Source organism: Petaurus breviceps, unplaced genomic scaffold (genome assembly GCF_028583685.1).
Source record: "Petaurus breviceps papuanus isolate PSGF00001 unplaced genomic scaffold, PetGlider_PUasm1.0 90769, whole genome shotgun sequence".
Lineage (NCBI taxonomy): Eukaryota > Metazoa > Chordata > Mammalia > Diprotodontia > Petauridae > Petaurus > Petaurus breviceps.
In genome coordinates, this window is record NW_027187341.1 from 14,281,283 (window position 1) to 14,293,890 (window position 12,608).

The following is a 12,608-nucleotide window of genomic DNA, read 5'->3' on the forward strand; positions in this document are numbered from 1 at the left end:
GTGTTCATTATTAAAATATAACGCAGTACAAAAAATTCAATTTGGAACATCTATTCTGTTATATGGTGAATAATTTTACCAATGGTTTCTTTAATTCTTCCAATCCCTTTATCCACCATCCACTCCCAATGCCCAATAATGTTTAGCAATATTCAGTAGACAGCCTTACGAGGTGATATCTGTGATAAAGGAAAAACATTGTAAAGCTTGATTCCTTGTACTACAAATATATTTCAGTAAAGGAAAAAAAAGCTTTCTTCCTTGAGGAATACATGATAAATTAAAACAAACAAATGTGTGCAGCATAGGTTATTTTGATAGGCACATAACTTCAGTTTTAGCTTCTGATCATTAGCTTTGGCAATCATTAGCTTAGCTAATGAAAAATAAAATATTTATGATACTGAAAATGTTATAAGCCCCTAATGTCTGTGAGTATTTGTATTTCATGAATATTGATTCAGGATGGATCAAGTATAAGCAAGCTCCCAGCTTCTAGTGGTGGGCCTTCAAATTCTTCTGACCTTTTGACCTCAAGCACGATAGTCTTAAATCTCTACAGGGTCAATACAATATTTTCATTCTTTCAGGGAAGATAAAAGGAATTGATTCAGTAGCCAATAAATTACTGTGCAATACTGCACAAGGGTTGAGGCCTTTAACACTAATCTCCTGCATGAACCTAAAAGGTCACAACAAAACCTTTGTGGGTATCACGATTTCAATAAATGTTTTTGGACAGTTTTTTTTTTCCTCTTCTGATGGTTGTGCTATGGCTTCCATTCATCTGGGTACTGCTTTTCACCATAAAACTCATTACATTTCAACTAAACTCAGCTCAATTCCATTTTTGGTTTATGACCCATTAAAATGATGGATTAAATGTGGAAGTAAATTATGATTCCATATTTGTAATAAACTTGACTTTAACCCTGGGAGGAAGTTTCTTGTTCCTTAAGTCAGGTGTGGTTGGGAGCTCAGAATAGGCAAGGTCAGTCAAGCCAAACGTGGGTCCACAGTCATAAATTACATTTATGTAGCAGAGGTTATATTATGTTCCAGCTAGGGATCATGGGTTCTGTGTCTCCAGAGGCTTCTACTTCCAAAACATTTCAGGGTGGCCATGCTCATAAAACCGAAGTACTTTAAAAAAGAGAAGAGAAGCTCAGGGGAGGTATGATCCAGACACAGAAGCAAAAAGAAGCAGGTGGTTCCCATCTTTTAAGAACAAAGAAGTCGAGAGAGAGACAGAGAGACAGAGACAGAGACAGAGACAGAGACAGAGACAGAGAGACAGAGAAAGACAGAGACAGAGAGACAGAGAGAAAGAGACAGACAGAGAGACAGAGACAGAGAGAAAGACGCAGAGAGAGAGAGACAGAGAGAAAGAGAGAGACAGAGAGAACAGAATGACAATAGAGACAGTGAGTCTATTCTGTCCCTACTGCCCGTTTTCTATTTGGTGCCTTTAGCTTCATAAGTCAAGCAGTCATAGATTTAAAGCTGGAAGGGACCTTAGCATTCATCAAGTCTGACTACTTCATCTGAAGGATGAGCAAACTGAGGCCCACAGAAGTTGTGGCTTACCCAGGGAGATCAAGGTAGACAGTGTTTAAGGAGGGACTTAAACTTTGGCCTTCCTGACTTCCAAGCCCATTGCTTTATCCACTATATCACAACAGAAGCATGGTCAGAACAAAGCATACATGAGCAACCCTTGAGTCTATATACCTGTTCCATGAAGAATTCAGTCAACCCAAGCTCCTAACTTCCTCCATAATTGACCATTCTGAAGGTAAGTGTGAAGCCCTTTGAGCACTGCCAGGAGAATGTGAGAAGTGGGAACTGTGGTTTTCCTAAAATCCTTGAATGGAGGGAAGCCAGAGTCTGGAAGAAACTGTGGTCGTATCTGCTTTGTAGTTAATCTTGCCCTACCCTACCTTTGTGATTTCACTGGGATGGGGGCTCCTGACGCAGAGTTCCCTCTACCCATTCAGATCTGCATCATACAGTTGTAGAGGTTTTTGAGGCACTGAAACTTGAAGTGTCTTGTCTCAGATAGGTTTTCCTGACTTAAATCCAGATTTTCCTTACCCTGAGGCCAGATTGCTATCCATTACTGTACCTGCCTGTCAATTACATTTGAATTTTTTTAATATGCCTATTAGTAAAGAAAATGTAAATGCTGTAGTTGGGTATCCTTGCATGCCTTTTTGTATCCCATTTTCCCTTGCCCATGTGACTAAGGTTCAGTAAAACACAGGAGACCCTGACTTTTTTCTTGGTGTGATGGAGACCTAACAGCTATTTTGATATTAGATCAGTCCCTATGGACCACCCCTCTTAAGTGAAAGCAAAAGGCAGTGCCATACAGAAAGAGGCAGAACTAGAGAAACATTGCCAGCTCTTTGGGCACCAGAAATCTTGAGATTTCCTTAAGTTCTTTCCGGTACTATGTGGAATAAAGGACTAGCTGGTGTCATATTAGTTATTTCATTTGAGTCATAACAATCCTGCAAAGTGAATAGTGAATGAATTATTAACTCCATTTTACACAGGAAGACAAAGGCTAATAGAGCTTGCATGGCTTACTCCAGACCATCTGTGGAGATGAGATTCAAACACAGGTGTTCTCATTCCAAATACAGAACTCTCTCTTCTGGGTCACACCATCATACACAAAAAGTTGCTGTCTGGCATAGAAGGAAATTTCAATGTCTTTACCATAAGTGGTGACTTGACTTTATTAACCATGACACAATCCAATTTGGTTGTTAAGATGACTGAAATAACAGACTCAAATGTGTTCCAGTCTGGTGATTTCAAACCATAAAGCCTGTGCCTAAGTGTGTTTTTCACTGGAATATTTCCTCACATTTCCCCACAGTGGCTTCTCTGGAGATTAAGCATTAGCCCTGAAGGAAAGTTCAGTTTTTAGTCCTCTTAGGTTAATCTGAACCATTTCCATTTTCTAAAAAGGCTCTCAGATTTGGAAAGAATGGCGCAAGAAGGGAAGGGAAGTCCTTTTTATCTTTTCCCACAAAATCTGTTTAGAATTATGCAAAATTCAAAGAGGGTAAGTTATGTTGTTATCAGGACCATTATTAGTCTAAATTTTCTTCTGTTGATAATATTATGTTCAAACCTCAAGAGAGAAAAACTATTTGTAAAAACTTTTTTTTTTGGAAGGGGGAAGACAGGACAATTGAGGTTAAGTGACTTGCCCAAGGTTACATGGCTAGTAAGTATTAAGTGTCTGAGGCTGGATTTGAATTCAGGTCCTCCTGACTCCAGGGCCGGTGCTCTATTCACTGCGCCACCTAGCCGCCCCCAAAACTGAAAATTTTAACATATTCTCCTTTAGTAAGAAATAAGCAGATGGTGATAACGCAATTAGACAAAGTCTAATAAGAGGTTACTATCTTTTTTGAAAGTCATATTTCATACCTATATTTTAAAAATTTCCACTTAAGTTGGGCCTTTTCTATTATACTACTAATTTCTTTTATTGTAATATTTACTTTTTAACAGAGGAGCTAGGTGATCTGGTGGCTAGAGAGCTGGGCCTAGAGTCAAAAGGATCTCCTGAGTTCAAATTCAGATTCATACACTTACTAATTGTTTAATGCTGGGCAAGTAATTTAATCTCTGACCACCTAAGTTTCCTCACTTGTGAAATGGAGATGATACTGTCTACCTCACAGGGTTGTTGAGAGGATCAAATGAGATATTCATAAAGCATTTAGTATGGTACCTGCCACATAGTAAGGACCTACTAAACATTTATTCCCCTTCCCTTAATTTTTTTAAACAAGAATAACTATGTCCAAGGCATCTGAACATATATAAAAACTTAAAATACTCAAATGCATCTGTAATCTCATCTGTTTGAGTGTTCCCTCCAATAATGCAAACAGCATCTCTCCATGCCTCATCATCATGTGTGACACTTGTCTGTGAGTTTACCATATGGAATCCACCAACTACAATGGAAGCCTTCCTTGCTTTCTGCTTACATCCCAAGGATACCAATGGAACATCTGATCTGTCCGCCTACCATCCATTGCCTTTGCCATACATCTCATCTATCTTCTTTTCCCATCATACATTTCCCTGTAAAATCTTTTACTCCTGTTCTTTGAAGTTCTTCACTGATCATATGTTGCAGCCTGCTCACACATACTATTTTTCTGTTGCCCTCTGTGAGACATTTATTTTTAATTCCCTGGAAATAATCATGTTTCATGTCTCACATTTATACAACAAAAGTGGTAAAATACTGATATTAAAAAGATGGGCAGTTGTTTCCAAAAAATGCTTGAGGTAATTAAAGGAGCTTTTTGTGAAGGCAATCTGGTCTTCTTTCTCTCCCCTTTTTATTCTGGGATGAACTCACTATCCATTTTTATTTGTCAGAGAGATAGATGGATGGATGGATGGATGGGTGGGTGGATGGACAGATGCAGATAGATGAATTTAGATATATGTATGTGTTATATACATACATATTAAGGTCTTTATGTGTGTGTGTTTGTACATTCATACAAGTGTTAATGGTTGCCTAGCCAATGGATGTTATAATCCAGGCAACAGACATTCTTCACTTGATCTTCTGTAGATGGTCAAATCAAACTATTTTGGATGGTTACAGATCTTTTCCAGGAAGTTTTGCAGAACAGCACTTCTAGACTTCAAACAATTATTATGAAGCAGCAATCATCAAAATATTTAATGCAGGTTAAAAAATGGAAAAGCAGATCAACGGAACAGATAAGACAAGGAAGAATCAGAAATAATTGAACTCAATAACCCAGTATATGATAAATCTGAAAATATAAATTACCTAGGAAAGGACTTCCTATTTGACAAGAACTCCTGGGAAAACGACAAAGCAATTCGACAGAAATTAGGTTTAAACCAACATTTTCCATCATATAGTATAATAAGCTCAAAATGGCTATGTGACTTGAATATTAAAGGTTACACTACACTATACTACACACAGACACAGACACACACAGAATTAGATCAGGTACTGTCCACAACTATGGCTAGAAGTTTGAATTCTTAACCAAATAAGGGAAAGAGGCAATTACAAGAGTTACAACAAATAATTTGATCACTTGGAACTGAAAAGCTTTTATATAGAATTGCATAGAATTAATGTAATTCGGATAAGAAGAGAAGTGGTAAACTAGAGAAAAGAACTGGATTAAATATCTCCTGAGAGCGTCATGTCCAAGATTTATAAACAAGTAACAGGAATAAGGGCTAAATTTAAGGATGAAAACAGGACAACAAAAGTGGGGGATTTACAAATATTTTTTTAAAACTGTCTTTTCTTTTACATCTTCTATATTTGCCAATGTTATCTCCCCCAACCCCCAAGTCATCCTCTATATTAAAAAAAGAGTTAAACAAAACTAACATGTCAAAGTCTAAAGGAAAAAAATGAATATAGAAATGCACAGGAAAATTTTTATGAAATGATTAAAATGAATTAGGCAGGAAAACTATATATCATATATATATATATATCAACTATATATAATAACTAAAATAATGTAAATGGGAATCTCCCAAATATTCTTTAACATGGTTGTGCCCTTAACTCTTTCTGTTTTGAAGCAGTGCTGCTTACAGTCATGTCAGTCTTCTTTGTAAAATTTTAGAAATGAGTTTATATTATAACTTTGTCTGTCCTCTTTCTTGGCAAGTAAGACAAGTGTTTGCTAACTAAGGCTCTTTTTTTGGCTCTTTTGGTTTCTGAATTGCTAATTAATTTACTGAATTATGAAACAGGATAGGCATGCCTGGTTCTTTTGGTACTCGCCAGGAAAGACCATGATGGCAGCGGGGAGTGAGGTTTTAATCACAGTTAATAGAAAGTACAGAGACTAATGACACAGAGGGTGGGTGGGGTAGGACACAAACGCAGAGGAGAGGACAGGGATGGGGTGGTAGAGGAAGGCAGGCATCATGGGGAAGAGAATGAGGAGAGGGAAAGTCATAGAAAGTAATTCATATAACCATAGATTAAAGTTGGGAGCACTCAGCAGCATAGGTCCAGAGGAAGATGCAAGAGTTTAGGAGTCTCACTTTATAGGATTTGGGTGGGGAACAGACTCTTATCCATGCCACCTTGGGGTTAGTTCATTAACCTATCAAGATCATCTCAAGGGGAGGCTAGGTGGCGCAGTGAATAGATCACCGGCCCTGGAGTCAGGATGACCTGGGTTCAAATCTGGCCTCAGACACTTAACACTTACTAGCCATGTGACTTTGGGCAATTTGCTTAACCCCAATTGCCCTGGAGGGGGAGAAGCCCCTCCTAAAAAAAAAAAAAAGAAAAGCAAAAAAAAAAAAAAGATCATCTCAACAGTGTCAGCAAAACTTTAATATATCCACATTATCTCAAAGTTATCAGCACCATTGGATGTTCTGCTTACCTTACTGAAGACATCTAGAGCTTACCTGAGGTTTATATCTCATAGGACCAACAGGCGCTGACAGAAAAGTCGAGAAGGCATTCCCTGAGGTAGGACATAGTTTCAGGATAGGATTTTTGGTTACTATATGATACCATTTGTAAATCCTGCTCCTTTGATCTTTGGGATGGTCGGTATGTGACTCCTATGTTTCTCTTTGTCATCTTAGTTGCTGCTATTGTTACTTTAAACTTACTATTTATAACCTTAAGAGTAGCTAGATTGGGGTGGCTAGGTGGTGCTGTGAATACACCACTGGCCCTGGAGTCAGGAGGACTTGAATTCAAATGTAGCCTCAGACACTTAACACTTACTAGCCATGTGACCTTGGGCAAGTCACTTAACCCCAACTGCATTGCCATCCCCACTCCAAAAGGCAAAAAAAAAAAAAAATAGCTAGATGGTGCAGTGGATAGAGTGCTGAGCCTGGAGTCAAGAAGACCTGAGTTCAAATCAAGTCTCAGACACTAGCTGTGTGACCCTGGGCAAGTTGCTTAACCCTCTTTGCCTCAGTTTCCTCATCTGTAAAACGAGCCGGAGAAGGAAATGCCAGACCACTCCTGTATCTTTGTCAAGAAAACCCCAAATGGGGTAGAGTAGAAGCAGGACCTCTGAGCGGCTCTAGCTTCTACCTTGCACAATCCCTGTAAAAGGGGACTCTAAACAAACTCTGGAGCTGCAGAACCCACAAAATGACACAGAGAAGCTAACCTCCCTCCGAGGACAGCCCAGCAGGCAGGCAGGAATTGGCCAGTGCAGCGCTCTGGGAGCCGAGCCCAGCCCCACTCTGAGGCTTTAGCGCCAGGGCAGGCCTGACCAGCCACAGGCCAGAGAGACTCCAGATCAGCAGCAGCTGTAGCCATTTCCAGATTTATCAACACATAGATGCGAAGGACAAAGTGAGAGGTCAGTGAAGTGTATACTTTGGGACCCAGTAGTTGGGAGTGCATCATCTTTTACACACAGAGTGAGAAGCCACTGAGACTCTGGCACAGCCAGCCAGTGCCACGTGGCAGCTTCAGCTCCTGGCCTTCAGAGTGTAGGGGGACCAAGCACCAGTCTGAGGGGTAATTGCTCTTGCTTTAACCTGCTTGGATCTGGATTGAAGTCTAGGGTGGAGGTCCTGGGGTGTGTGTTCAGCTTGCCAGAGTGTGTGGAAACCTCAGAGAGGGCATCCATCTAATACCTCCAGCAGCAGAGAAAACCCCAGCATTTGGGATGAAAGCTCCCCTGTCTGGTGGCAGAATCCTACTAAGGCAAAAAGCCCAGGGGTCAAGTGACTGAGGGGCAACATGACCAGGCAAAGGAAACAAAGCAAACAGAAGATTCCAACATTAGATTCCTATTTGGGGGACAAAAAGGAGCAAAGCATGGAACAGGAGGAAGACAGTGAAGTCAGAACTCCTGCACCAAAAGCTTCAAAGGAAAATACAAGCTGGTTACAGGCCATAGAGGACCTTAAGAAGCAGATAAGATAGAGGAAAAATTGGGAAGAGAAATGGAACAATGCAAGAAAATTACAAAATGAGAGCCAACAGACTAACTGAGGAAAACAATACCTTAAAAAATAGACTAACTCAAATGGCAAAAGAGGCTCAAAAAGGCAATGAGGAGAAGAATGCCTTAAAAAGCCGAATTTGCCAGATAGAAAAAGAATCTCAAAAGCTCACTGAGGAGAATCATTGCTTCAGAATGAGATTGGAGCAAATGGAAGCTAATGACTTTATGAGAAATTAAGATGCTGTTAAACAGATCCAAACAAATGAAAGAATAGAAGGCAATGTGAAATATCTCATGGGAAAAACCACTGACCTGGAAAATAGATCCAGGAGAGATAATTTGAAAATTATTGGACTACCTGAAATCCATGATCAATGTAGGAACCTGGAAATCATCCTCCAGGAAGTTCTTGAAGAAAACTGCTCTGATGTTTTAGAGCTAGCGGGCAAAATAGAGGTTGAAAGAATCCACCGATCACCTCCTGAAAAAGATCCCAAAAAGAAAACTCCTAGGAATATTATAGCCAGGTTCTGGAATTCCCAGATGAAGGAGAGAATATTACAAGCAGCCAGGAAGAAACAATTTGAATATTGTGGAAACACAATCAGGATAACCCAGGATCTGGCAGCTTTTACACTGAGGGATCTAAGGGCTTGGAATATGATATTCTGGAGGGCAAAGGAGCTAGGATTAAAACCAAGAATCACCTACCCAGCAAAACTGAGTATCATATTTCAGGGGAAAATATGATCATTCAGTGGAATAGAGGACTTTTAAGCATTTTTTTTTTTTAAGCAATCGGGGTTAAGTAACTTGCTCAAGGTTACACAGCCAGTTATTTCTGGGTGTGGTGCTAATTGTCTGAGCCCGGATTTGATGCCCAGGTCATCCCGACACTGGAGCCGGTGCTCTTACTCGCTGAGCCACCTGGCCGTCCCTAACTTTCAAGCATTCTTGATAAAAAAAACCAGAGCTGAATAGAAAATTTGACATTCAGATACAAGAAGCAAGAGAAGCATGAGAAGGTAAACAGGGAAAAGAAGTCATAAGGAACTTATCCAAGTTGAACTATTAACATTCCTACATGGAAAAACAATAATTGTAACTGATGAAACTTTTCTCAGTATGAAAATAGTTGAAGGGAATAGAAATACATACACGTCTATATATGAGGGTATATGGGCATATGAATACATATCTGAATGTGTGTATATATGTTTACAGGTATACATAGATAGAGGGCACAGGACAAATTTAATAAGAAGGGATGATACTTAAAAGGTGAAATTAAGAGGTGAGAGAGGAATATAATGAAAGGAGATGGGGAGAGACAGAATGGGGTAAACTATCTCATATAGAAGAGGCAAGGGAAAATGGTTACAATGGAGGGGAAGAATAGGAAGGCAAAAGGGATTGTTCAATCTTATTCCCATTGAATTTGGCTTGGGGAGGGAATAAAATACACACTAAATAGGCTATCTCACCCTACAGGAGAGTAGGGGGGGAAGGGGATGAGAGAGGGATGATGGAAGGGAGAGCAGGCTGGGGGGAGGGAAGTTGGAAGCACCCACTTTTGAAAAGGGATGGGATCAAAGTAGAGAATAGAACAAGTGGGATAGGAGGGAGGGAAATATAGTCAGTCTTTTACAATATATCTACTATGTTATTGCTTTGCATTAGCTACATATGTACAACCTATACTGAACTGCTTATCTTCCCAGTAAGGCTGGGTGACAAGGGAGGAAGGGAATGAATCTGGAATTCAAAGTTTTAAAATCAAATGTTTAAATATATATATATATATATGTACATATATATACACTGCTATTAATACTATTTTACATGTAAATGGGAAATAAGATATACAGGCACTGGGGCATAGAGATCCACCATGCTCTATTGAAAAAGTCAAAAGGGGTATGGGAGAAAATATGGGAGAGAGCAGATTGGAGGAGGGGATATCCTGTGGGACTACTATTTTGGGGCAGCTGGTAGGGGGAAAATGGGGAGAAAATTTGTAACCCAAAATCTGGCAGAAATGAATGATGTAGCTAGGCCAGGGTGACCTGTTACAAGTTGAAGAGGCAGAGATAAGTCCCTGCTTCCTTCAGAGCTAAACTTCTCAAATAAGGGGAGTGAAGCTGCAGTGTGCATTAGGCTTGTTGGCCTTTTTAACACACCCTTCCCTAGAGTTCATTTGTGAGCTTTGCATGCTGCCCTTCTTGGGGGTCCTGTTGGAAAGGCATACCTTTCCCCCTTCCCATTTTTTACCCTTCTCAGCAGATCCTGTTAAGGGAGGCTGGTGGCTTCCTTGCCCCTATCCTCTCCAGAGTGCCTGGTATACAAGTGCTACGTTGAAGAATACAAACTCTTGTTAAGATTTGTCTTGTAGCTTGGTATTGCAGATGTGCTGTTAGTGCAATAAGGTAAAGGCTGTCTGTCCAGGGAAATACATAATTTATATAAAGAAAATAAATTTCATAAATAATGAAAAAAAGAAATGAATTATGTAAATCAGAAGTTAATAAAGCATTGAAAAAAATAAAATTCCATAAAAAAAGAAAACCTCAAATGGGGTGACACAGAACAGGATGCAACTATTATATTATATGAAGTGACCCAAAAACATTTATATTCTTTCTTACTATACTGACTAGAAAGGGATAAGCTGAAAGGGAGACCCAAAACAAGATACAACTTTAACAGTCTCTTCATTATGGTCATTGGTTTAAATTTTTGTGCAAAATTATTATAATTGCCATAGACGCTTTTATATTCATTTTAGATTTTCATGATCAATTACTTATTTAAATAGTGATAGTTAAATATTTTGATAGCTAAATGAAAAATATGAAATTGATTATATTTTGATGGGAAAGCTTATTACTGATGCCCTGGGAATCGTCCCTGAATTGGCAATCTGTGTAAAGTTAAGCCACTGACTTAAAACAGAGAGCAGAATTAGTATTTAAAGAACGCTATAAGATAGGAAAAAAGATACTGCCCACAATGAAAACAATTTAATCCTGACCTAGTGGGGGCAAATAATTGACAGTGAGAAATGGGTAATACATAGATAGCATTACAAATGTAAAAGCTCTTTGCCTAACTGGCCTATATCTTCCACATAAGGACCTCTATATAAGGAACTGGGGGTGTTTCTCATGTGAATGGTAATGCAGTATTGCTGTTTAGTGCATGAACAGTATCAGCGATGCTATAATTTTCTCATATATGTCTTTTGTTAACTGTGAGGAAACTGTACTAAAAATGCTTTAAATATGTGAATTTCCCTATACCTCCCCAGACATTTTTTTTTTGCATTCTGAGCATTTAAACACCAAAACAGGGGGGGGGGGGGGGGAGTTTTGGTGTTTAAATTCTCAGAAAGCAAAAAATAAAATTGTCTGCTTTAAGAAGTCTCAGGCCTAAAGCAAGTTTTAAGTTTGGAAAAAAAGGCAATTGCTGCCAGTTACTACGCTGATGAAAGGATATCTTTAACTAGTTATTCAAAGTATCTTATATGTAAGCATTAAGCTTCAAAGGAAGGTATCCATACAGTAGTGTAAACCTGAGTAACCTTTATCTAATTGGAAAAAAGACACTCATCAAGTTTTATGATTTTGGGTCTTTTTTCTTTTGATTGTGAAATGAAAAGGATGCAGAATCATGAAGATGAGACAGTTTTAAGAGAACCATTTCCTTGCAAATAAAAAGAGGTAGGTTTAGGGGTGGATTGGATGAATAGAATAGCTAGAGATAATTAAGAATGCTAGAAAGCAAATTAACACTTTAGTTCTAATAAGCTGTGAACAGGTAGTTAAGGACCTTTGGCATTGCCAAAGTCAGAGGAGGAAGTTGGGTAAAGTTTTAGAGCTTAGGAATTTTCTATGTCTAGAAGCAGAGGAGGGAGAGCCATGTCTAGGGAATGATAAACTAGGGTAATTGCCTCACTAAGACACTTTGGAGGTGGGAGCTATAGTGCTGGTGCTGAGCAGAAACTAAGGAAGGAAGAAAGCCATTGGATAAGGGATGGCTCTGCCATCTTGTACCAAGAAAGCATAAGGCTAATGTACATCCTTCTACAGCCTCATTGCCGTGGGTACTCTCTTCACCAAAACAAGCTGCAACCCCTTTGTCTTGGTAGATGGCCTTTAAAAGGTGCTATGATTGAAAAATTTATCCATCGATTGCCAATAAGACAATGTCTATTTGAATTTGGCTGGGTGTCACTCACTCACACACACACACACACACACACAATTGCCAAGACCTTTGAAGTTTATGAGTCATCTCTATAATGAGGCATGAAGTAGGGAAGATTTTTCCTGGGAACTGGACCCCCTCAGGGCCCAAAATCTGGTAGAGACAATTGATAACAATGCATTTATATATCATCGTGAGATTTATGAAGCACTTTTCTCACAACAGTACTGTGAGATGGCTGGTGACCACCATATTAGCTCCATTTTAAAGATGAAGAAAATGAGACTCAGAGTGGTTAAATGATTTGTCTATGGTCACACTGGTAAGTAGTGTCAAAGTCAATAATTAAAATCAAATCTCATGCTTCAGGATCCGGGGCTGTTCTCACTATATCGTGTTGCTTCTTTATATTTC